The sequence below is a fragment of the Onychomys torridus genome, chromosome 15 (assembly GCF_903995425.1).
Source record: "Onychomys torridus chromosome 15, mOncTor1.1, whole genome shotgun sequence".
Lineage (NCBI taxonomy): Eukaryota > Metazoa > Chordata > Mammalia > Rodentia > Cricetidae > Onychomys > Onychomys torridus.
The window spans coordinates 25440907-25468899 of record NC_050457.1 but is presented as its reverse complement, the minus strand read 5'-3'; the positions used below and the strand labels follow the sequence as shown (position 1 = coordinate 25468899).

Sequence of the window (27993 nt, the reverse complement as noted above, 5' to 3'; positions counted from 1 at the left end):
AGCAGAGAATCTACTCATGCTGTGAAGGACTTCTGACCCACAGAACTATAAGCTAATGGATGGATATTGTTTGAAGCCTTCAAGTGTGTTATCTGTTAGTTAGAAAACTAATGCATTGATGAAAGATAGTGGTCTTCATCCCTCCAAATGCCCAAATCATACCATTTGCTTAAGCAATAAAATAAAGCTGTTTTATACTTTCCACAAATATTCGTGTTTCTGGTAGTGTGGAACTGTGTATGAAGGAATTAGTAAAATTATTGGAATTTGATTCTTTAACAATTCTTTAAACCAGTGGTGGACCACTAAAGAAATATAAGTGAAACACTTCAAGAGGCTTGCTTTACCACTGGCCACACAGTATACAGTACAGTGTACATGTGCCTATTTTAATGTGCAGATATAGTTTATTTTTATAATAATTTTTATCATTTACTATAAGTATATAGTCAAGCCCTGTCATCTGACAACATGAAACCTTTTACAAATGAATTGACCATTTTTAATGTTGTTTAGTCCTACATCAATTGAATGGTACACTGAATTTTATATTGAATCTTATTTCTTTAAGGTATGTTCCTATAACCATCAAATATTTATTGACCTCTGCTATTTATCAGACAAGCCCACAGACCTTCAGTATATGAAGATGATTATAAAGGAAAATAGATGCAACTTCAAGAGTTGAATGGAACTAACATATAATAATTTGTGTTTCATCATACATATATGATTATAACATGATACATACATAATTATACATGCATGAATGAATATATTCACATATAAAATAGGAATGCAAGCTCATCTATAGGAATCTCTTTCCTCTTTAAGGGTAAACTCCTATACATTCAGCATTGGTGTTACAGCATTACAAATGACCTTTCACACCATTAAGCAACTAGAGAGTCTACATTCTAATCTCATTCTGCTAGTGGCTCATCAGGGCAAGAGTATCCGTAGCCAGTCCCAGCCAGCCTGCTGCCTGTAATTCTAGCCAAAAGCCTACTTCCCTACCAGCCAGGCCCTCAATCGAGTTTGAGGTTTAGTTGGTGTCTTAGTTTGCTTCCTGTTTCTGTGATAAAACCACAAACTGAGGCCCTTCTCTGCTCAGCACGGGCACATTTCTGATTATTGAGGGTCTTCAGCTCAAAGAGGCACGTCCTTGTTTTAACTCAGGTCATTGTATATTACTGCATTTGTCTGTCATAGCAAGCTCAGCACAGGGAAAGTGCTTGCATTGGGCCTGGAGGGTGGGAAACACAGCACAGTGTGACCCAGAGCAACAAGGCAGGCTTGAGGAAGTGGATGATGGTACACGCCAGGTAGAGATTAGGCGGCTCACAAACAAACGCCATCAGCATAATTTGTGATCCAGAAAAAAAGAGTAACTTGTACAACTCCAAACTGTGCTTCCCAGCCTGACCCATTTATTAGGTGCTTCCTTTGCCAATTTTCAGTGTATCCAAAAGCTTACTTTAATGAACTGTCTCTGCATAGTATAGCAAAAGCAAATGGAATCAACAACCCTTCGGATCTATTCACACTATGTATTTATTTAGTATTTTATTATATATGCATTTTGTACAATGAATTTTAGTTATTTCATTCCTCAGTCCCATCTAGGCCCCTTCTCTCCCTGGCTGGACCCTGTCTTCCCAATAGGCCCTGTTTTCTACTTCCAATCCTTTCTTTGTGAGATCCACTGAGTTTACATACAGCTTCTTGCCAAGAATGGCTGGGGAGTATTTTTTTTAATATAATATTTCTATTAATGCATGTAAAATTTCATCCATGCATACAATGTATTCTGATCATATTCTTCCTCCATTACTCTCAACTCTTCCCAGATCTACCCTCTCCCCCACACCTCTTCTTTCCCTCCCAATTTCTTGTCCTTTTTTAAGAAAACCCATCGAGTCCAATTTTGGCCGTTCATATGTTTTTGGGTGTGAGTCATCCACTTGCATATGGACAACTGACCAGGGGACACAGCCAGAAGACTGATATCTCTCCTCTGAAGGCCATCAGCTGTCAATAGATCCTCAGCTAGAGCTGGGGGCTCTTGAGCCCTTCCCCCATGGTGGCCTTTTGACAGCCTTGATCTTGGGAAAGATTGGTACAGGCAGCTGCAGAAGCTGCAAGATCATGAGTGTACTGTTTCACCCCAGTCCATCCTGACCTCTGGCTCTTACAGTCCTTCTTTCTCCCTCTCGGAGATGGCTCCTGAGCCCTGATGAGATGAGACAGGACACAGATGTCCCATTTGTGGTTGAGCCCTCCACACACATCTATTCTCTGCCCTTTAACCAGTTTTGAGATTCTGATTCTTGTTTGACCTGCCATCCACTTCATAAAGAGACTACTGTGATGAACTCTGAGTGCTGCACTAAGCCATGAGTATAAAAATAAGAATTTAGAGGGCAGTTTGATACCGTGTCAATTTAGCAAAATAATACTAGTTAGAAGATGAGATGTAATTCACTGGGGCAAGGGCAGCTTTTCAGAGCTACAGCCCTGAAGAAAAGGGTACCCCCTCCTTCAACAACTGCTAATTGTCAGTAGTCCCTTAGGGAGGGAGGGGTGCTGTGAGCTCCTCCCAGCATCCATGATGAAATATTGAAGGAACTAATCTCATGGGAGTCTTGTGTAGATGACCACAATTAAAGCAAGTTCATGCGTACCATGGCTGTGATGTCAGGTCCAAAAGCTATCTTTTTATTGCACATCTCTGCATCCTCTGGCTCTTACATTGTTTTCTACTTCTTCTGAAAGATGAGGTGATGCTCATTAAGGACCAGCCACTCTACATTACTTTTCCTATGAGCTTTGGCCTTTGAGGTTTTCTGCATTAGCTACCTCTGTTGCTGTATGCAGCATCTCTGACTATAGCTGTGTGCAACAGGAATCTGTGGCTACAGCCCTGAGTATTTAGAAGGCAGTTATACAACCTCATCATTTAGCAAAACAATAGCAGTAGGTCCCCACTAGGGCCTATAATCTCTCAGCTGTGGGCTCTTTACCAGGTTGACAGAAACAGATCTCAAATCCAATCGGAAAGTGGTTGGTTATGCCCACAACAGTCATGGCACTAGAGGACACATGGTGCCTTAAGCCTACAGTTCTCAATCCATGGGTCATGACCCCCTTTGCCCAGGAGTCACATTATCAGATAGATTACATTTTAGATATTTACATTACAATTCATAACAGTAGCAAAATTACAGATATGAAGTAACAATGAAAATAATTTTATGGTTGGGGGTCACTACAACATGAGGAACTATATTAAAGGGTTACAGCATTAGGAAGGTTTTTGAATCACTGCCTTAAACTAAAAAGTTCTAAGAAATCCAAAGAACCTGTGACATTCAGTTTTGGTTATTTGTTTCACCAGGTCAAGAGCTATGCACAGAACTGGTAATTCCGTTTTGGAGAGGGGGGTGTAGCTACAAAGCTGTTCCCAGAGGAGAACACGTGTAAATCTGAGTGGGCTAAATGGGAAAATCTGCCCTCAGTGTAGGGGCCACCAACCAATAACCCTGAGGCCCCCAAAAGGCAGAAAAGAAGAATTATTTTCATACTATCTTAGAACAGGTGCACCCTTCTGTGGTAGAATATTATTTTAAGGTGTGTTACTTTTGTTTATGTTGCATTTGTTTAACTCTGTGAATCTGAGTTACTATGCCTATCTAAAACACCTGATGGTTTAATAAAGAACTGAATGGCCAATAGAGAGGCAGGAGAAAGGATAGGCATGGCTGGCAGGCAGGGAGAATATGTAGAAGGAGAAACCTGGGAGGAGGAGAAGAAGAAGGAGAAGGAGAAGGAAGACTCCAGGGGCCAGTCACCCAGCTACATAGCAAGCCATAAAGTAAGATTTACATAAGAGAGCAGGAAAAGCCCAGGTGCAAAAGGTAGATGGGATAATTTAAGTTAAGGAAAGCTGGCAAGAAACAAGCCAAGCTAAGGTCAGACATTTATAATTAAGAATAAGCCTCCATGTATGAGTTATTTGGGAGCTGGGTGGTAGGCCTCCCATAAGACAAACAACAAACAATAACACCCTTCCTCTCCTACAGTTAAACATCAAAATTCAAGGGTGTGTACGTAGCCTTTGGAGTCTTGGACTTGTCTGTTTAACCCCCCTCCAGATTCCCAGGCCTTTGCTTGGACTGAGCTACACTTTTGACACTCAGAGTCTCCAGCTTGCAGACAGCCTGCTGGAGAACTTCTCAGCTTCCACGATGACCCAAGCTGATTCCCCTGGCAAATCCTCTACCTGTCCTTAGTTTCTCTGGAGACCCTTGACAAATACACTCCTGAAGTGCACCTCGCCTGGCCACGGATAATTGAATTAAAGCATGGGTGGCGTTAAGCTGACTGGAGAGGAAAAGGAAGCTGTGTTTGTGTGTGGTTTGAAATTGTTTTACCTTTTGTTTCCAATATTTCTCCCAGTTGCTACAGTGTTGATGACATTTATCATTCTTTTTAGCAATCCACACCTGAGCCCTATGGTAATGGAGAAAGCTCCTAATGAGCCAGAACCTGCTTCCTGCTAGGAGAGCTAAAAATACCAGCTCTTCAGTTCCCTGGCCTCCACAGCTAGAGCGGGACTATGAATTACAAGAAATTTATAAAACACTACAAGCACTACGTGCTAAAGCTCCTAAAGTTTTGTTAGGAAAGAATTTGGATTATTCCCCTAGACCTTAGTATGACTCCCCCTCTTCCAACTTTAAAGACCTTTCCCTGAAACCCCCCAGCCTGGCACCACCAGACCCTTCACACCTGCATAGATGGGGTGCATGTCATGTTGGTAATTAATGAATGGAGTAAGCAGAATTTTAAAACTGAATTTCAGTTCCTTAAATGTCACTATGAAAACAACAAAGGGTAGAACCCGTCAACTAAAACATTGCAGAAAGTGCTTGAAATCTTGATGAATTGTTATTAACTGTATTGCTGCAAAAACAAAAATAAGCATTTAAGTATCTATAGAAAATCAGTTTTCTGGCTAAATGTATTTCCAATGTGTTGACTGGGGGTGACTTTGACCTAGAACTAAATGAGAGTAAAATATGTATAAAGGCCAGAATGTGAAGGACCAGAGAGTGGCATCTCTCAGCTATGTTCAGGAGTTTCTGCCCTAACAGCAGCTGGGAATCCCGAGCAGAAACTGACTTTGTCTGATTGTGTATTAGAAAGGTCTGGGTACTGCCAGATAAACTTAACGGTAGTTATCTGTGTACTACAGGGGCCATGTTAGAGGAGATTCCCAAGCCATCTATCTTGTTTCCAACAGCAGCCATGCACTGGAGTCAAAGAGGGACAGAGTAAGATAAAGACCCTCTGGTTTGCCCTGGGGTTTTTGACCAAGAGGTGACTCTTGTCAGGTGACAAAGTATACCTCTTTGTGCTTGTATTCCATCATCAGCAACAGAAGTTAGAAAAATAACATTCCTTCCACTTTCAAGAAGATAGCCTTTGCATGACTCCTCTGGTTTGAGCAGTCAGTGATGGGAGCACTCTCTTCTGATACCCAGAGTTGATGAGATAGCCACTCTGCAATTAGCTATCTGCGGCTACCATCTGGCTAACACAAGTCTCGGTGTTCCCTCAGGGCCCAGTGGCTCACCTGGGACACTCATTAAAGATGCAAGTGAGGCTGGAATGTAAGTCCCTGAGCTTGAATCTTCCAGGCCTGAGTTTCATGAGCTTTATCTGATTCTCAAGTGTACTAAAGCTAGGGAATCACTTCCATGAAGAAGCCAGTTCTACTAATAGGGAGTTAAAATCACTTGTAATGTGCCCTGGATAACTCCTAAGATTCTGTTCCCATGGGTATGGCCTGGAGCTCGGAGCTCCAAGTGGGAGAATCCAGAGGAAACAGGAGCTCATCTGGTTAATGTTTCTCATGCTGGCGGTACAAATCTAACAACAGCACCTCCCATATGGACCTCCTTCTCTTTAGACACTTCTAACTTCCAATTAGTCACCATTATAGGCAGATTTGCTGTGAACCCACCAAATCCCTATCTCAATTGCAGTGGATTATTTTAGCGTGTGTCAAAGATGCCGAGCAAAGTGTTAGAGTCACTAAAATGAATTCTAGCAACGAGAATTCACCAAGATCCTGGCATGCTTTCTCCTTTTTCAGATAGTCGGAAACATATTTTGTATTTTCTTTTCTCTGGAGGAGAGAGAAGGTCAATGTCTCACTAGATACCCACAGGCTGGCTTTGAAATCATCATCCTCTGGCTCCACCCTCCCAAGTGCTAAGATTATAATAAGTGTGCAGCACCATGAGATCTACTTTAATGTAGTTAAAGGCTTTGATATAAATCCAGTCTTCAATTGACAAAAGAAAAAAACATGTCCTCCCCACCACCACAAAAGGATAATCAAAGTTAGTCACAGCAAGTGTTAGATAAATGGGCCTGAGTCCTAGATAGCCCAAAGATACCACACAGGTGGAGAGAGTAATCTTCCCAACAGAAAAGGGGCTTTCAGTCTGGCCGTCCTGGGTTGGCAAAAAGAACAGGTGAGAGCGCTGTTTGAGAGAGGCTGTGTGTGACAGAGTCCGAGATCACTAAAGACCATTAGTTCTCTTTAAGCTAATAAATCCTGATAACAACATGCTGTGATGCCCTTAGTGCATCTGGTATTTCAAAACCCATAATCAAGGCTGGAACTGAAATTAGAATCAGCCATCATCATTGGACACATAGCCTCGGAGGTGACTCTGAAGTGCTGTGTGTGTGTGTGTGTGTGTGTGTGTGTGTGTGTGTGTGTGTGTGTAATGAAAACTACAGGGGATGTAATCACTGGCCTTCAGCTTGGGACAATGTGGCAATTGCAGGTGGTGACAGGGGGATTATCAGCCTTCTGGCAACTAAGAGTCAGGTGGCTCCAACTTCGTAAAGTGGGTCAATATTTGGACAATTGATTTTCTCTCTGTCCTTTCAGTCTCCAAATGTTAAGGGAAAGGACAAGGACTGTACTGAATGTGAGACACCAAAGAGGCGGGAGTGGGAACCTGAGCCACTCTCTTCAAGTCGCCATCGCGAAGAAACACAATTTCAGGCGCTAAAACCAGAAAGCAAGGGAACAAGCTGAGCTCCACGTGGCCCCAGCTGCCTTCTTTCTAGGCTCACAAGTAAGTGACCGAATGCTAAGAAAGTGCCACATCAAACACAGTTAGCACGTGTTAAATGCAGTCCTGCTAGAGCTACCCCATTCATTATTTTCAGGGTTTCTTACCTGAAATGGAGAGACATCCCTCCTACATACGGTTAATGTTTGAGGTCTTTGTGTGTGTGTGTGTGTGTGTGTGTGTGTGTGTGTGTGTGTGTGTGTGTGTGAGAGAGAGAGAGAGAGAGAGAGAGAGAGAGAGAGAGAGAGAGAGAGAAGGTGCCATCATATGAAAAATTAAGATACAAATTAAAATGCTTTGGGAACTTTCTAAATCATGTAAACTTCTCATGGGGAATTAACTTACCAAATATGTCCTGAACACTTACTGCTTGTTTTAAAGCCGTGGTTCTCAACCTTCTGAAATGTTGCGACCCTTGAATAGAGTTCCTCATGCTGTGGTGACCCTTCCCCCAACCATAAAATTATCTTGTTGCTACTTCATAACTGTAATTGCTCTACTGTTATGATTCATAATGTCAATATCTGATATGCTGGACATCTGATATGTGCCCTTATGGGGTTTGCAACCCAAAGGTTGAGAAGCACTGTTTTAAAGAAACTGACACCCCATGAATGAAAGCGGACACCTGAGTAAATATTTAATTAGACTCAATAAAATGTAGTGTTATGATAGAGGCATAGAGATACTGTAAAAAGTTATAAAGAAAACATATTGGAAAAAATAAAAATGAGTATAGTCTAAAATGTTTTGTGGCTTAATTAGAAAAATAGTATTAATAAATCATTCTCATTGTATATATTCAAACCACAATGAAAAAAATGTGCACTTTATATGAAACAGTGAAAAGCAAGGAAAAAATAAACTTTGAAGAGAAAATTCATTTCACAGATGGTCATTCTAGATTGGATTACTAAAAAGAAAACAGCTCATGGTAGAAATCATATATGAACAGCAGAGTGCTTCATAGCTCTCAGCAGGAATGGTGCTGGGTATGGGTGCCCACAGAGCCAAGCTCTGTCCTCAAGGGTTTATTGTCTTCAGAGAAACAGTAAGTAAATACACAAATGCTACACAGTAAGCACAAAAAGTTGTTTCCAGTGTATGTAGTAGCTAGATCTCCTTGGAAAATACAATAAAAATCACAACAACGGTGATTATCAGTAAAGTCCAAACCCCTGAAATAGGAAGCAGACCAGAGCCCACCGGTGATAGCTGTGGTTGGTCTGGCAGGTGTGGATTTGCATACAAGTAGCTGCTTCAGGTAGAGTAGGGCAGCACCTGCAGCCACAAGCACAGGTGTTGGGCACCTTTTTGAAAATTTAGCTACTAAATTAGTCTCCTGTTCTTGCCTTCCAAACACTTCTGAATGTCAACCTAGCCTTAGGCTCCATTCACCTTAAAAAGAACCTGGAATTTAAAACCAGCCAAGGAAGGGGCTATGAAACCCAAATAAAGCTAATTCCCATTGTTCTCAGCTCTGATCATGGGACCACCCCACATTTACTGAATTAAACCCACCCAGAGTGGAGCCTGTGAAACTGCTTCCATGTACCCCAAACAACTGAATAGATATAGCTTAAAAGCCTTACTTAGAATAACTCTGCCTTAGGTTGTACAAACATGTACATGTTGTTACAGGGATAAAAACATCCAAGAATGAGAGACTGAAAATATCTCAACCGCCTTTTGAGTTAAAATCACTACAGTTTTAGGTTAAATAATTAAAAGGCCAATCATCCTTTTTATAAAATCAGGGAATTATATAGAAAAAATATAACATGTACCTTTTTAATCCACCATGTTGTACACACACACACACACACACACACATACTAGCTTCTCCATGCCTCTAAGGAGAACACCCTCCAAAATCATGCATACACATATTTCTCCACAACTGTTTCTACAAGGTTAACTATAAATATCAGTATGAAAAAAATTACACTCCACTTCATTTCAAAATTAACAACTTAATTTTTACAAAAATAGCAAGTTATTTTTTCACTGATTTTTTTTCATTAAGTGTCTTTATTAAATATAAATGTTATCTGTCACATCTTTTCCCCATTTGTCTGCGGTTTTTATTATTGATTTATGGTCATTCTAAACAGTCTGAGAGATAATTCTATGAAGTGATGGTAAAAAGGTAGAAAAATAGCAAATAATCATGAGAAATCCTAGAGATTAGGCTAAAAACAAGATCAATCTTATAGTGACATTTTTATTTGTCTGTGATTTTTCTCTTTTTTATTTGCAATGCCTCCTCTGGAGAAGAGATGTTTCCTATCTCGTGCAGGCAGCCCATCACCAGCTCTGGTTTCTGTTCCTGTGACCAGCACGTACCTTCCGGGGATGGATGTTGTGGTGAAGAGGCAAGAACAAACTCACATTGGCCAGGATTCTTCCTTTAGCTTCAGTGACTTGGTGGTCAGCCATGGCACCAACTGATGCGGGACTGAAAAGGTGGGTTTAAAAAGGAAAGAAATTGTTGGGTTCTGAGTAGGGCATGTGAACTTTCAGATTTCTACAGAACAACCTGGTTGTGATATCTGGCAGAAAGTTGGAAGGATACCCATCAACATGGCCAAAGAAAAGGTCTCCCCATAGACATTTGCAGACTAAGCCTGGTGCTTACATTCTATTTCTGCTATATAATCATTTCAACCTTTTCCTCTGGGATGGACATGACCAACAGCAATCTTTAATCAGAATAGCTGTGATCATCCCCACCAGACCGTCACAAAATTGGGCTTGGAGGAGAGTGACGAACACTGGTTTCTTCAGCACTGTAGCTACCCAGCACACTCTCCAGCAGTATAGCTAGCTACCCATAAGGTGCCACAAGTACTTTGGATAGCTGCCTTTGAGTCACTCATGTTCCTGTAAGCAACCCCAATAAATTCACTGATTCAGTCTGCTCAACTTTGACAGAATGACTTCTTTATATCTGCTCAAGGAAAGTCATACAACAATGAGATTGGAACTTGACCATCAGCTCAAAAACACTTGATGTCAAGGTCCTGGCATCAAACAGATGGATCCTTCTGGTGAGCTCACTGTCTCATGGAACTTTGTTCTTTCATTACAGTACAACTTGGCATAGATTTAAAAAATGACTCGATGCAAGCATTAGTCCCAAGCTCCTTGCTGTTAAGGAATATTATTTTAAGATGTGTTACTTTTATGTTGCATTTGTTTAACTCCATGAAACTGTGTTATTTTGCCTGTCTAAAACACTTGATGGTCTAATAAAGAACTGAAGAGCCAATAGCAAGGCAGGAGAAAGGATAGGCAGGGCTGGCAGGAAAAGAGAATTAACAGAAGGAGAAATCTGGAAAAGAGAAGAAGAGTAGGCAGAGAAGGAGAAGGACTCTAGGAACCAGCCACCCAACTACACAGCAAGCCATGGAGTAAGAAATAATGAAAGATATACATAAATAGAGAAAGGCAAAAAGCCCAAAGGCAAAAGCTAGACAGGATAATTTAAGTAAAGCTGGCTAGCAACAAGCCAAGCTCAGGCCAGACATTTATAATTAAGAATAAGCTTCCTTGTGTGATTTATTTGGGAGCTTGGTTGTGGGGCCCCTCAAAAGAGGAAAAACAAACAACACCTTGCAATCTTGTCTTACTAGCTCCACTTCCAAACAACATACAGGTAAGCATTGGTGTTATAGCAGCTACCATGTTCCCTGCTGTAAGATATTTGTACATTTTATGAATGTAGACAGTTATTGGATACAATTACCAGCATCTCTTATTAATTCTCTATTTTAATGCTTATATAAACTTTTATTGAGCCCTTTAAAATTTTACATCTAGATACATCGGACTGACTGGCTAGTCATATGGCCAGTGATCGGTCCCAAATTTAAACATCTGCCAAGAGCAAGAGGGCCTGATGGACATTTATGAGTTACAGTAAACATTACACAGATAGTCCCACCTGGTATTTGTAAATTGCTGTAAGGGGCAGATATTGTGTGTGTGTGTGTGTGTGTGTGTGTGTGTGAGAGAGAGAGAGAGAGAGAGAGAGAGAGAGAGAGAGAGAGAGAGAGATGCATGTTCATGTGATACACATGTGCAGGTAAACCTTGCATGTGCATGTTGGTTGAAGTCAAGAATCTTTCTCTGTCATTGTGCACATTTTATAAAAGACAGGGTCTCTCAATGAATCTGGAGTTCACTGTTTCCATGAGGCTGACTGGTCAGCGAGCCCACAAGATCCACCAATGTCTACACCACCACAGGACTAGGGTTATAAATGTTCACAGTGACACTGTTGGTTTCCTTTCTAAGGCTTTGATGAAGTCTATGACCAAAGCAATTCAGGAAGGAAACATTTTTTTTTTCATTTTACAATTACCAGGTTATAATCCATCACTTAGAGGAATCAGAACAGGAATTCAGGTCAGGAACTCGAGGCAGGAACTGAAGTAGAAGCTGTGGAGGAGTGATACTTACTGGCTTGCTCTCCATGGCTTCCTCAGCTTGTCTTCTTATATATAACCCAGGACTATTTGCCCAGGGGTGGCACCTGCCACAATGGGCTTAGCCCTCCCACATCAATCATTAATCAAGAAAATGCCCTGCAGACTTGCCTCCAGGCAATCTGATGGAGACATTGTCTCAATGAGGTTCCTCTTCCCCCACAATTATCGCTTGTGTCAAGTTGACAAACAAACTAACCAGAACACTAGCCTTTTACACAGGTGCTAGAGATTCAAACTCTGGCCCTCAGGTCCTCATGTTTACACAACAAACACTTTACTCCCCCAAGCCATTTCATTTCACCTTATAGAGGATCAAGGTGAGATGACTTATTCAAAGTCACCCAACTAGTAAGTGAATTCAGATTTTTTTTTTAAACTGGAAAACTCTGTTACCTTCAGAAAAGCAGTTCAGAGCTGTACTCTGAATCAGCAGATAGAGCTTACTAAAAGGATGGGGGAGGGGTGTGTGTGAGGTGAGTGGAATCAGAAATTTCCCTCAAAGAAGGTAAAATGTAGACTTTAAAAAAAAAAAAAAGATTTGGATACACACAACAGTTGTTCTGTATGAAGCTGTCCAAGTTTGGAAACTGTCCATCGGCTTGTCCAGGGGGCAGTTGTGGAACCCAAAGGGAGCAAGTGAAAGCAAGATCAGCTTCTTTCCATTTTTATGAAATGATAAGTGGAGGTCAGAACAAGGACAGGCATCTCAGCCTGAAGCATCAGAAATCCAAGGGAGCCAGAAGCAAAAAGTCACAAAAACTAGGGAGCCTTGGAAACCAAAGCTACATGAAAAGTCAGACCCTAGAACGAAGCAAAACTTGGAAGGCCTCATCAAAAAGGAAGCTAATGATGTTTAAGTCTGTGCTAAATTCTTTTTAAAAGACAATTGGCTCAAATCTCCACAGAGCCTAGATACTCCAATCTGGAACCACGGAGACAAGTCAGGAGTAACTCAAAGGACTATCTTTCAAGAAGAATTTCTTTTTGACTTAGCTAAGCAGTAACAGCGGCTTCAAGTTCCAGGATGACGGACACCAGACAGCATCTACTACACAAGCTTCCTGCCAGTAGACCCGATGCCTCACAGTGACTCATTCCTACCTCCATGGCCCTATCATGAGCCCTGAATCTCTGCCTATGGCTTCAAGCCAGAGTTCACATCACCTTCTTGGGAGCAGCTCACACTGACCTCTTCTTCCTGGAAGCTTTGCTGAATCAATTCCACAGGTTTCTCCAAGTGAGAAGTGACTTAGGCATCAGCAATGGCCTTCATTCTTACTGGAGCAAAGAAAAGATGCTAAGTTTATATAGGAAGCCATATGTTGCGTCTGTGCATGAATGCGTGTACACACATAACATTCTCACACTTCTCACACATGCCATCAGCAGCTTATCTGAAGTGGATTTCCCAAAGGGATAACTCAGATTGGAAGATTCATCAGGAGAGGATGACATGAGAAGTGAGCATTGCCAGAAGCATTAAAATGAATGAGCTGGTTCTGCCCCTGGCACAAGGCCACCCTGCTTGGGCTGCAGTGCTATGGCAGGCCTGCTGGTTCATCAGGAGCCCTCCAAGGACAGCTGCTATTTGGTGGGTGAATGCATTCCTGCTTGGCATGTGTCCTCACGTTGTTGAATATTTGAAGTCTGTCATTTACCAAAGCAGACACAAAAGGATTCTATTCCCGGGGCTTGACTGGAGACATGGCTGACTAGATGGAATTCTCCTCTAGCAACTTTATCTCCCACTATTCACGGGATTTCACTGGGCATAATTTTTTATTCATGTAATTTACCTTCCCCAAGTGGGTGTTTACAATATGTTAAATGTTTAGAGTAGTACACCACTGAAAATAATTTGTCAGTTCTTAAAAAGTTAAGCATAAACCTGCCAGCTTCACTCTACCATCCCTCTTCTATGTGTTTATGCAAGAGAAATGAAAGCATATGTCCACACAAAGACTTACACAAGGACGTTCTCAGCAGCTTTGTTTATGATAGCAAGCATCTCAAAAGAAACCAAAATGTCCATCAACCCAGGAATGAATAAGCAAATTGTGGTGCATGCACATGATGGAATATTATTTGGCAATAAAAAGGGATGAATTGCTGATCCAAAGAAACACTATCCAAGAATCACAGAATAATTATGCTGAAAAAAGCCAGGCTCCTCAGCAATCCCCTAGCAAAAATGAATTCATGTTGCCTGGTTTAATGTATATAAAATATTAGATATGATGAGCTGATCTATAATGGTGGAATGGAAGCAGAAACAGATACCCTGCTCATCAATTCAACTATGGTGATAGTTTCACAGGTGTATGCATTGTCTGTAGTTGGTTTTTGTTTGTTTGTTTGCTTGCTTGCTTGTTTATTTGTTTTTTAACTCTTTGGAGTCCTGCTGCCCAGCTCCCAAATAAATACAAGGAGACTTAAGAACTTATGAATACCCAGCCTTAGCTTGGCTAGCTTGTTTCTAACCAGCTTTTCTAACTTTAATTATCCCGTTTCTCTTTAACTATGTTTTGCCTCTGGACTTTTTACCTTTCTTTATTCTATACATCTTTGCTGTGGATATCACTCTGTGTAAATAAAGTTCTGATTGGCCAGTGGCCAGGCAGGAAGTATAGGCGGGACAAGAGAGAAGAGAATTCTGGGAAGTAGAAGGCTGGAGGGAGACACCGCCAGCCGCTGCCATGAGAAGCAACATGTAAAGACACTGGTAAGCCACAAGCCATGTGGCAAAGTATAGATAAGCAGAAATGGGTTAATTTAAGATAGAAGAAGCAGATAACAAGAAGCCTGCCTCGGCCACACAGTTTGTAAACAATGTAAGTTTCTGTGTGCTTTCTTGGTTGGGTCTGAGCAACTGTGGGACTGGTGGGTAAGAGAGATTTGTCCTGACTGGGCCAGGCAGGAAAATCTAACTACACATCTTCCTTTCCTTCTTACTCCATGGCTGGCTGGGTGGCTGGGTGGCTGGGTGGCTGGATGGCTAGGTGAGTGGCCCCTGGCATCCTCCTCTCCTTCTCCTTTTCTTGTTCCTTGCTCCTCCCTTGAGCCTAGATTCCTCCTCCTATTTATTCTCTCTCCCTGCCAGCCCCACTTATTTCTTTCTCCTGACGCCTAGCTACTGGCTATTCAGCTCGTTATTAGACCAATCAGGTGTTGCAGGCAGGCAAAGTAACACAGATTCACAGAGTTAAACAAATGCAACATAAAAGAATGCAACACATCTTTGCATCATTACACAAACATTCCACAGCATAAAAAAAAAAAAAAATGCAACACCTTAAACTAATATTCCACAACAATTGTCAAAGCTTAACAATTCCACAATGTTAAACATGTACTGCTCCTTACATTTCATACATGGAAAATGTAAATAAAATAGGTGAGAATTACCTTTGCTTCATAGGAATTATTTACACCATTGCAGAAATGTTTTAATGGGGAGATAATGGGGCTATGGTTCAACTAGTAAAGTGTTTGCTATGCAAGCATGAGGACCTGAGTTTGGATCCCCAGCATCCATGTAAAAACAAGTGGGCATTGGTGGCACACACCTATAATCCCAGCCTTGGAGAGATGGAAAGAGTAGGATCCTTGGGACTTGCTAGCCAGGCAGTCTAGACCAGACAGTGAGGTCTGGATTCAATGAGAGCTCTTGTCTCAAAAAAATAAGGTAAAAGAATGATTCAATATATCTAATGTCTACCTCTGGTCTCAATTAGTGTGTGTGTGTGTGTGTGTGTGTGTGTGTGTGTGTGTGTGTGTGTATGCACACAGACACGTGCACACACACACACACACAATCACACAATGTATAATAATTCATTTAATACAGTGTCAGGAAATCACAGTGAATGCATATTTTGCCTAATTTACTCACTTCTTTCTCAGCCCTCGAATGGGTTAGAAAATGCTATTACCCTTGTTGAGCTCATGTTTAGGAAGTCATGCCGTGAGACTTTATATGTATATATATGATTTATTTATTGGAGCGGCTTACAGGCTACTCCAGCTAGTCCAACAATGGCTGTCTACCAGCAGGACATCCAAGAATCCAGTTGTTGTTCAGTCCATGAGGCTGGATGTCTCAGCTGGTCTCCATAGACATTGGAATACTGAAGAAGTAGGCTCCAATGCCAGTGAAGGAGTGGGCTTGCCAGCGAGAGCAAGGGCAAGCAGGTAAAGAGCAAGCTTCCTCCTTCCATGTCCTTACATAGGAATGGACTGATAATGAATAAGCAGAATAGAGATGAAAATTGATCAAAGAAACAAAGAGAATTTAGTTGAATGTTTGGCATTAAAAATAAGTTGGAGAATGATAAGCTATTCAATAAATGGGAACACAAGACAAAGTGAAAATAAATTCCAGTCTCAAAACAGTTGCATAAAAAACAGTACAAAGATTAAAACTGCAAGAAAAACTTTCAAAGGAAATACTGGAAGCTACAATATTGGGGGATATGGTGGGTTCCTTACTAAACATACACAAAAAAGCACAGAATATGAAAAACTGTAACTCTGTTAAATGTACTTTTGGAGTCTTTTTAATAGGCCCACTGGACAGGTATGTCAACTGCCACCCTCAACACATCCATTGGGTGCTGTAAAACCAGGTGCATCTTTGCTCCAATTCCCTAATGTCAGAATCACCTCTTCAGAGGAAGAGTAACGGGAACAGGAGTTAGAAAGTGGACAAAAGCCACAGGGGAGGAACCCCAAAGGCAGCAGATTAGAATGACCTTGTTTGTCTGGCTGGGAATGCTAGAAGGGAGCTAGAGAAATATGCAGAATAATTATTGCTTTAAGGAGATAGTGTACTTTTCCATCCCAGAATTCCTTCTCCCAGCACGGTACCTTGAAGGGTGGCTGTTGTTGGGTGTGTGTGTGTGTGTGTGTGTGTGTGTGTGTGTGTGTGTTTGTGTGTTTTACTCTTTTGGGGGCCTGCCACCCAGCTCTCAAGTAAATCACACACAGAGTCTTAGTCTTAATTACAAATGCCCAGCCTTAGTTTGGCTTCTTTCTAGCCAGCTTTACCTAACTTTAAGTTCTTTTGCTTCTAGTCTTTTCCCGTTCTCTTACATCTATAAATCTTACTCTTACTCTGTTGCTTGTAGCTGGGTGGCTGGGTGGCTGGCCCCTGAAGTCATCCTCCTTCCCTGGCTCTTTGCTTTTCTCTCACTCCTCTATCTCTCCTCTTCTTTCAGATATATTCTATATATTCTCCCTGCCTGCCAGCCCTGCCTCTCCTTTCTCCTGCCTTACTATTGGCCAGTTCTTTATTAGACCATCAGGTGTTTCACACAGGCACGGTAACACTTAGCTTCACAGAGTTCAACAAATGCAACATGAACAACAGTAACACACCTTAAAATAACATTCTGCAACAGGTGGCAGCCATGCAGCTTTGTAAAAAGCTCTGCTTTCTGTGTCTTCTTCCTACCTCTGTTCTACGCAATACTGCTGGCTTCCTTACTTTCTCCTACTCCCTCTCTGCTGGCCTAACTCAAACAGCATGGCTTTTCCTTTACTTTTTATCCTCCCCCGCTTCTCAATTCTCCATCTTCTGGTACTGTTGCAACTTACAACTTGCTTGCCCTGGGGTTTTTCTTTTAAACTACAAGAAAATTGTCTTCAAGTAGAGGCAGAGGAGGAAGACAAGGAGGTGGAGGCATAGGCATAGATCTGTCGATCAAAAGACATCATAAGGAAATCAAAGCAAACTACAAAGTGAAATGAGAATATTAATAGTTGCATGCACGTGGCAAACTGGTTCCAGATATATTAGCCACAGAGCTTTCTAATTAAAAAAAAAAAGTAGAAAAATAGTAGCAACTAATATGAATGATATAAAGAAGAGAAAACCTGGGTGGTCAACAAACCTATCAAAAGATGTTCCGCCTCCATCATCTTTAGAACAATGAACCATGAAACAAACTCTGTAACTAAAAAGTTATCTCAGACTAAGCATTGGAGAGGAAGAGGCCATTTCAAGATTCCACTCCTGCTTATGAGAGTATACACAGCAGTAGACTCAATGGTACCTTCAGTGAGTCTTTTAAAATGTTTTTGGTTTTTTGTTTTGTTTTGGTGGTGGTGGTGGTGGTGGTGGTGGTGGTGGTGGTGGTGTGTGTGTGTGTGTGTGTGTGTGTGTGTGTGTGTGTGTGTTTTGCTTTGTCTTTGCTCCTTTGTTTTGTTTTTTAATTTTCTGTTCTTGTTTTGTTGTTGTTGTTGTTTTGTTTATTGGAGACAGGGCCTCACTATATAGCTATGACTGTCCTGAAACTCACTATGTAGACCAGATGGCCTTGAACTCACAGAGATCTGCCTTGCCTCTGCCACCAGAGTGCTCTATTGTAGGCTTGCACTGCCATGCCCAGCTGTTTTTTGTTTGTTTGTTTTTTAAATGTAAAGTATATGGGACAGAATATTGATAATTCTGGAAATCTAGGTGAAATCACAAATTTTTTCTTATATCACATCAATTTTTAAAGTGTTCATTCTCTAGGCTTTATATTGAAATAGTTCAGTCATACAGAAATTTCAAAGCCAACGAAGAATTTCTATGTATACTTTGTCCATATTCTACAAAATCATCATGTAAGCACCATTCAGTGCTCAAATCAGGAAATTAATATTCCACTTATTATCTAACCTGCAGATCTTATTCAAATATATCTGACCTTGCTAATTAAAACAATCTTAGGGCTCTGCAGTTCTTGTCAGTTTTAGAGCAGACGGAGAGAAGTTGCTGTCAGCAGGAATGAAACTTCTTCCTGGGCACCTAGATAGCTCCAAACAAAAATTGTGCAAGGGACAGAAATATTTCTCCTTTTCCTAAAGATATTCAGGGTGAATGAAGGACAGATAATTTAACTCTTTTTTTTTAAGTTCAAGAGAAAATGTTATTCCTCCGTATCTTCATATTTACACATATATCAAACAGGAAAATTTTATCAAAGTCACTTTTAGAAGACACTTTATATTTTTATTAGGAAAATTTTAGGACATAAAAAACCAGTTCATTTGTTCTTAGAATACCAAGAGGCTTTATGTCTTGAAGCAGAAAATGTGAACTTCGTGGCTCCAGACAAAGCCTGAGCATGTATGTTTCCAAAACCCCAAAAGGCTGCAGCATCCCTTCACTCTCTTGGCTGTCAACAAACATTTGATGGTCTCCCCCATCTCTCTCAGTTCCTAAAAAGTTCTCTCTGTTGATACAGTTATTGTCCAGGTACCTAATTAAGAGGGCAAGTAGAATTTGGAGTGTTCTCCTTTATAGCTTGGCTAAGGAGTAAACACTTTCTGTCTCTAGTGTTTCGAGGGCCTGAAGATTAGAATCGGCGGCTTGTTGATGAGTCCTTCACTAGGTTGACTTTATTGAGTGATGTGGCCAGACCTCAGGGAAGACACAGCTCAGGGCAACTAGGCTGAGACAGGACAGACAACAGCAGATGAAGGGCTTGGGGGGGGGTGCGGGTGCGGGGATCACTGCTCATTTGTTGCCCTGTGAGTCCAAGAGTCAAACTCAGTGCTCACCTGTATACACAGCAGTTGTCTTCCAGGCTGTTCTCAAGATTTGTCGATAACCCTTTCACCTCTCCCTCTCTCTCTGTCTGTCTCTTTCTGTCTCTCTGTGTCTCTGTGTCTGTCTGTCTGTCTGTCTATCTGTCTGTCTCTCTCTCTGTCTGTCTCTCTCTCTCTCTCTCTCTCTCTCTCTCTCTCTCTCTCTCTCTCTCTCTCTCTCTCTCTCACACACACACACACACACACACACACACACACTTGCACACCTTACTTCACCAGCAAGAACCCAATATCAGAAGACCAACCTTCGAAGCAGGAAAGGAAACCAGCTGCAACAGGTTTGCTGGCATTGGACTTGAGCCGATGAGGCAATATGAGCCAGAGGAGTACAAGTTGAAGCCTGTGTTGTGACACTGGCAGAATCCCATCAGCAGCCAACAGCTCAGGGTAAGAGATTCACCTGTGTCTTCTGAGGATGGTGGACAGAAGGCAAGAGTACCCTACAAAACGCTAAAATAGCTCAATGAGGAGGGCCTGTGAAGGCCACAAATCCAACCTCCAGTTCGTTCAGGTGCCACTGCCTCATTACATGCTCCTTACCAGACCTCATGATGGCTACTTGACCAATGTGCATGAGGCAGTGGCAATGGAGAGCCTGTACTCTGCCTGTGCAGAAGTCATACCTGCTCTGCATCCAATCATTTCAGAACCGTAGTGATGGGAAGGGATTTCGTGGGTAACAAACAGTTAGGCCAATGACTAGCCTCCAGGGGCAATGATGATTTATGTTGAAAAAAAAAAATGTCATAAGTTTGCAAAATGGCTCACACCAGAGTTCTTCAAATCTCAGGGGGTGGGAATGCAACAAAGATCCGGGTTTGGTGCAAACACAGAAGGGTTGAGAGGGTGTTAATTTATCAATCTGGAAATCTGGGATCCTGCCAGACTCAGTAGCTGTCAAATCAAGTGTGCACTCCAATTCGAATACTTATCTCATAATGATTCAGAAGACCCTTCTCTGAGTTCAACTTATAAAAATTCATGGAGATCAGAGCCGAAGAGGGCATTTTGTGCTGCAATTGGGAAAAGAAAATTCAACACATCTAATTCTATGTCATCCAGCACTTGTTTACAATGGATTTAGAAATTGGGGGCATTTGAGAAGTATTGTGAAAATGGAAGAAAATATAACTAGAAATATAATAACTTCCAGTGTCGCACACAGACACTAGGCTAATAGGGCAATCATAATATTTGCTGTCTTCTGCCATCCTTGGAACAGCCACATGAGATAGCAAGTGTCATTATGCCCATTTTATATGAAGAGAAGCTGGTGCTCAGAGATGTCAAAATAGTCCCTCAAACAGATTCATTGCCAGTGTCCAGTCAACCAGGGTTTGATCAGCTTTCCCTGTGTTCTTGCTAAATTTCTTAGGCGTGTGTCTCTTTCCTCTTTTCTGTGTCACACTGTCATGTTCTTTCTGTCAAACACTCCATCCCTCCTGTGGCCACTCTTCTTTGATAGTGCATTACACTGTCCACCACCTTCATGATGCCCTGAGCAATCCAGATGCCGAAATCACATGGTGTTAGCCCATCATCTTCTGTCTTGAAAGTTCTGCAATTGCAGGTACCTATCAGACAGTTGCTACGTTCATGCTCAGGGGACTTTCACAGCACTTATGTGTAGCTTACAGGATGGAAAAGATGCTAATGAATTGCTTGAGAAGCAAGAAACTGGGAGAGTGTTTGCCCACTGTGCCCCAAGGCCCGGGTTTGACACCCAGCATTATCACATAAACTAGGTGGTAGTTTAAGCCTGTGATCTCAGTACTCGGGAGTTGGAGACGGCAGGATCAAAGTTCATAGCCATCCTCAGCTGAATAACAAATTTGAGACCAGCCGGGGCAACAGCAGACCATGTGTCAACAGAAGGAGGGGGATATTAATGAAGACATTTTACAAAGCAGCTCATTTATCTGGAGATTATAATCTTAGTCTGGGTGAGAAAACTTTCAAACTTCAGTGTTTATGGCTCAAAATACTTTTTCCATTATTAAGTATTAAACCTGGATTTCCCATGCTTGCTAATCAAGCACTCAACTCCATCCTCAACTCACACTATTAGAAGAAATGAATGAACAAATATGTAATGAGTGGCCCATATACAATGGAATATACATCTTATAAATCATTTATTTGCCAACCTCTGCTTAATGAACCACAGCTTACCCACAGTTAATGGCCACATCTACTTTCTCTACGAGGAAGCAGCGATTTGAAAAATGAAGATTGATTGAGCTGCAGTATCTCCAGAGATACCTATTTATCATCATCAATGACCCTGGAAGTATAAGCATTTCAAAATCATTTACAGGAATGAAATTCATTATTCACAACACTAGTGGCAGACATGTCAAGGATTTGAGGTCTTGCTAGTCAGCATTTTCCCCTCTCCCTCCTGCCTGTTGCTCAACCTAGTTCATATCTCCAGGATCTTAGATAAGCATTTCTCATAGTAAATTAAGACAGAGAACTCTCCACGCACTCTTAGAGGACCTATGGCAGCCCTTGACCACCAAGCTCTTTCAAATTTCAAATAAAAGATCAAAACTAAGTTTATTTGTTTTACCTTGCTTAAAAGAATTTCTTCAGAGGCAATGTTAGTGAAATGGGTGGATGTGCCCACATGAGCAACTGAAGTACAGCAAGGTGCCCCTTCGGAGAGATGTTATCTATGTATTTTTTTTAATGTGGCTACTTCTGTATTTTGTGTTCTATAAAAACAGTGCCTCCATGAACATGATAAAGCAAGTATCTGTCCAGTGAGTTCTAACACAGTTGGTTGCTAGTCTTACACCTCCCACTGAGTCTAATTTGGCTGAGATACTTAAGCATTAACTTCACATGTACCTCAAAAGTTCCTACCTTACCTAACAAGTCACTTCATCTATATTGTCCCTGCAAATGTATATCCAATTTGATATCAAGGCAACTGGGGAGATGGCCCAGATGTTCCTGTACAAGAAAGAGGAGCAAGTGTGGATGCCCAGCACCCATATAAGGATGCTTTTGGGTGTAGTAGCAGCACCTATAACTCCAGCACCACAGGTGGTAGAAGGTGGGAGATAAGTGATCCTAAGGTCTTGTTAGTTCAATGAGATACCTGTCTCAAAAAAAAATAAGTTAGAAAGCAATTAAGGAAAACACACAACACCAACTTTGGGCCTATACATTCACACATGTAAGTCCTCTTACACACACAGGTACACAGGTAGACACATACACGCATGCATGCATATGCACACACACAAAATAGGCAAAGTACATCTTCAATATCCAAAGATGTGGCAGCTTGGGCCCACTAAAAAGTGGGTATTCATGACTCTCATATCAGACTCTATCTAAAGAGGAATACAAAAGGGAAATCTGATTTTGTTCATCATTAAAATAACCCACATGAAATATTATCTCCCTTCTACAGATGGAAACCATGCCCTTTAAAAAAGCTGAGAACGGACGGCATAGGGAAAACTGTGTAAGAACAGTTAATCCCAGGGAAAATACCTCCCTTGGAACACCTCGTGGTCAGTGCTTCCTTACTCATTCATTGCCAACTGTCAGGCTAATGGTGAAGAGCAGATTAGTGTTGTGTGTTGAAGGTCTCTACATAGCTCTTGTAGTTCAAGGCTGTTCTTGACTTGGCATGATCTAAACTTTAAAAGCAAAGAAAACCAGTGGGTATCTGTTACACACACACACACACACACACACACACACACACACACACACACACTCTCTCTTTATAAAGCGATCCTCACACCCCATGTGTCTCAGGAAAGGGGTGTGGGCAATGCAGCGCTAGAAGAGTTAGCCCAGTGGAACTCCATGGGTATAAGTTGCAACAAAAGAATTTTCCCAGCAGCAGGAAGATATTCATCATGTTATATAAGTGGTATTATAAAATAGATAAAACACATAGTCCAAAAAGCAATAAGCAAGTCTCCTGGAACTATGTTGATGCTGCAAAACTCCAGATTATAAATCATGTTTACATAAGACTAAGCTTGGAAGAAGTTAAACTGTTCTGAGCAGGGAAACATATTAAACTGTGTGTTCCATCCTAGACGAACAGGAATGTAGATCTTTGGATTATGGATTTGGCTACTCGTAAATACATCGAGTGATTTGAAAATGGTCCTCCTCTGTGCTAGCTCTTTTGTGAACAGCATCCAGAGTTTAACTCTGAGTCAGAACCACTGCTTGTATTTCTGTTCCAGGGATGAGCTGCCCTCTGCACTGTGCCCATGGATAGAAATTGCCCAGCCAAGGCTCTCAGGGCCAAGCAACTAGTATGAAGGTCATGAGATATGCAGGAAGCCATAGTGAGGACTGCAACCTTGTCATAAGGAGCAGCCGCCAGCCATGCTGCTGAGAGGAAATTGGGGGTGGGGAGGGGCGGGTCTGACTCTGTAAGAGGAGCCTGAACTATAGGACCTTTGTGTAAAAACATTACACTTTTTAACATACTGAACTAACTCAAACATGTTCAAACACTGCATATTGAAAGTCATCAGAGCATATCTCCTAGGTAGAACTGAGATGTGTCCTGTCAATATGAGATCCTTTCTTTGACCTCGAAAACATGAAATAATCAATGTTCCTCTTGTAGTAAAAGAGGTGAGAGGAAATGCCCATCATTTTCCCTGAGGAAGTAACTCTGCTATCTTTGAGTCTTTTAACCATGGGTCATATATTGAGTAGTGAGTGGTGTGCCTCCTGCCCTGCAAAGATAAGTCTATATTCTATTCCTTGAAGCCTGTGGATCAAACTTCATTTTGAAAATGATCTGGATGTAATTAAATCGAAGGCTGTTGTCTGAGATCACCCTGGATTAACAACCTTGTAGAGGACACAGAGAGGATGGGCTGAAGAATATGGGAATCTTTGGAGACTGGGCAGAGAATGATTATGGGGCCTCAAGCCATAATACACCCAAAGCACTAGAACCTAGACAAAGGAATGGACAGAATTCCTCCTGGAACCTTGAGAGGGGGGGTAGCCTTGAGGACATTGCCATTTGTCCTTCTGCTTCTCAAAACTGTGTCTCTATTGTTGTGAGCAACCACATTTGAGGTAACGTTTTATGGCTGCAGGAGGAGGCTCACACGGGTCAGTAGCATCACATCTCCTCACAGGGCTTCTGTAATCAAACTCCCACCACCTGATACACAAATGCACCTCTGAGGATGGCTACTTCATTAAGAAATTACGTCCCAAACTACAAAAGAGCTTCTCTACCTAAACTGGAGTCTTCGTGACATCAAAATTAAATAAAATAGTCACGAACCCCAAGGAAATTGATAATCTACAGAGAATAATGTCATTTGGGGAGAGTTGCATTGAAAATGAAGCATGCCTTGGTTGCTCAGAGTCTGAACTAGGAAGGCAGCTTGGATAGGAATGGAACCATCTTTGAAGTCTGACATGGGAGTTGTTCTTTCTTCCCTTCTTCTGCCCCAAATATCAATGCCATCATCAAGACCTTTCTAATGGAATCAGAGGTTATTGGGACAATAACCTGAATTTCATATGCTTGCTTATCAAGTCATGTAGAACCAGAATTCACCTCTCCTATGGGTATTTCTAACGTCTTTTTCAAAATACAATATATTTTATTAGCTCTTGGAGAATTTCTTTCATCGTATTGGTTCACTCTTTAGCTTCTTTGTTCATCCAACATATGGTGTGTACTTCTGCTTTTCAGTCACTGATTCAGACCTTAGGATCAAAAAGGTGACCATTATCTCTCAAGAAACTTGCCTTCAAAGAGGAGAGGCAGGGTGGAACAAAAGAGTCATTGAGACAGAAGATGAATTGTTAGACTAGAGACAAGCAGACCACGCTGTTTTTGTTGTCTTTATTGTTTGTTCTTTCTGGTGATACAGATCAAACCCATGACCCTGAACATGCTAGACAAGTGCTTTAGCATTAAGCCGTATCTCCAACCCCACAGCTCTATGGAATGAAGGAAGAGTATTGGTTGTACAGCAAGTGTTGTTCTAGTGCTAAGTACTCTAATTATAACCTTGTGGTACACCCTTGTTCATCAGGGAAAGACTGGTCAAGAGTCACTCTTCTGAGCCACCTTCTCTGACCTCACGTCTTGTTCTATGTTTCCACTGGGCCATTATTCTAACTACTATGTATGTGTTAATGTTTGATTGCCTTTTGCATAAGCCTTGACTCCTTGAAACCAGAGATCCCTCCAAACTGAAAAAGTCCTATCCCTGTGGTCAATCTTGGCTCTATATATCAGCACCAAGAACCAGCTTTCAGTCTTTGGGTGGCTTTATTTCTCTAATCCTTGATTTCTTCTTCTATACAATGGATGTCATGGAAGGACTTGACTGAGATGTTGTCAATAATAAATAACATTGTAAATGTGGAAAATATCTTTATATCAGAGTAAGGAATGTAATTATTAGTTGCAATTTTATTATAAACCTTGTATTTATAGCATAAAAGCCTCCTCTGAGCATTTAATAGGTTTACAAGAATGTTTGCTTTCAGTGTGATTGAAATGACTTGAATAGGATCAAAATAGATGGCTTTTACCTTGATGTGCCACCACAGGGTCTATGTGACATCACCATGCAGGCAAATATGGGACAGTTGGAAAGAAATGAACAAGGAACCCACACCAGTGTGGCCAGTATAGCACTGGATGATAGTGTCACTCACCAGTCTTAAATCTCAGTGGATGTGACATGCTAGCCTGGATTCAAGCATCTCTGCAGTGTGATCAGACAAAGATGATGGACAGCTATGCTCAGCGGCTGTGTACTCTCAGCTTACAGACATGTTATTCCTCTGGGTCCATTGCCTCTAAGGAAGGGAAATTCCAAGCCCAGCTAGAACACGAATGTGTCCAGAACTTCAAAATACGACCAGCAGGTTTCACAAGGAGGGGTGTTGACAGCATAATTTCTACGGACAAGTTAGTAAAAGGAAAATTTCAGGGCAATTTTGAATTCATTCAGTGGCTTAAGTTGTTTTTTTTTTTTAATGTGAACTATGACGAAAAACATTACGATGTGTAACTGTTTGACAAGGTCAAGAAACCACAATGGCTCCTTCCCTTGTTGCCTCAGCTTTGAGTAAATGGAAGAGGCCTTTCAGTTCTCGCAGGGCAACACTACAGATCATTTCAACACAAAGAACTGCCACAGTTCCTAAGCTGGTCCTGGAGGGCTAGCAAAGAACTTGAGTGTAGGCAGCCAGGATGTCAAACCAGCCAAATGGATGCAGCCAGTCAAAGAGACATTTCCTGGCAAAGACAGTCAGAAAGCTGAGGGACATTGCATAGATATGCCAGGAGAATGTTAAGGTGTGACCCCTATTGGAGAGCACTGTAGACATCTACCATGTTCCAGACAAAGCCTTTGTGATACTCAATGAAGGGGACCCACAGGAGGAGCAACATGAACATCTTGACCCAGCAGTAAAAGTCTCCATTTTGAATCTTGTGCTTAACCCTCAAACACTCCTTTTAATTACTCTTCATAAGCAAAACTGAACTTCTCACACTGCAGTTTACAGACGTTCTGAATCCTTTCAAACAGTTTGTAAAAGGGCAGCATTGACATCTCGTTTGTTCACTGGGAAGCAAAGAGGCTATGGTAGGGGGAGGGCTTAGGGTATAGCTGCTGGCCATACTGACTGACAGAGAAGGTGGCTTTCTGTAATACATCAAGGTGCCAATGACTGTAGAGAAATGTGAAAAAGACTAAATTGAATTTTAAGCTAGTGTGAAATCTTGGCAGAAACCATTTTGATAACTAATTACCTCAAGAGAATTTATTAAATGATTCCATATTTCAAAATATAAAATGTAACATGGCAGATTTTCTGTATCTGACATTGTCTGGGATGGAAGGGCATGACCTCGGAACCTTTGGGACCTGGGGTCATCCTTAGCCTTACAAGGCCACATGAATCCTCAGGGGGGCCTGGTTTATGGCTCAAAAGAAAGTGCTCGAAGTTCCTCTAGAAAGCCATTTGGTGTCCTTCATCAGGGACATCCCTGCTTACCCACAAGTGGCCTGGGTGGAAAGAGAGCGTGTGTCAGTTCTTGAGATGTGTGAAATGAAAAGCTGTTTTCATTGAATTGTCTTCTGGTGATTTTTCTTTTCCCACTAGTCTTGAAATTTCTATGCATTGTACTTCTGGGTAAATGAAGGAAGTATGTCTAGGTGTGACAGTGTTAGTTGCTATTGTTTAATCTAGGAGTGATTTGAGGGACTTGCCCACATGTCTTGGACGTGGATGGTGATGTGTCTCATTTCCTTGCCCTTTAAGTTCCCATTGAACATGTATCTCTTTTCCACTTCTCTTGTCTTTCTGGGTCCTTCACTTTGCTGCCAAGTACAGCTGGCAAGCAGTCCTGCTGTAAGTCCTTGCAGGACCTGGTCTGGGGGAAGGGGATGGTCAGCAAAGGCCATCAGCATTGGGCTCTACAAAGCTGGGGCATTTCTTTGATGTGCATTTTTCTCCATTGTTAACCAAATGCTTTGCCAGGTTACTAATACCTTAGAAATAAAATGTACCAGTGTATTACTACATGCATACGGTACCATGTCTGAATTAACTCTTGATGCATCAAATATGTCACTCAACTCCCACTCCTGTGCTTCCCCACAGCCTATTCAGTTCCTTTGTTTGGCATAATTCTGCAAAATGCATGCTATCCACAACTGGAATTGTTCGGCTCCTGGCGTGTTAGTATTGATTTGTTTCTATTGGTA

General features: G+C 41.5%; 1 pseudogene; it reads left to right on the top strand.

Moving 5' to 3' along the window:
• The first annotated feature begins 22189 nt into the window (after positions 1-22189).
• LOC118596574 lies at positions 22190-26765 on the top strand (annotated as a pseudogene).
• The last annotated feature ends 1228 nt before the right edge of the window (positions 26766-27993 follow it).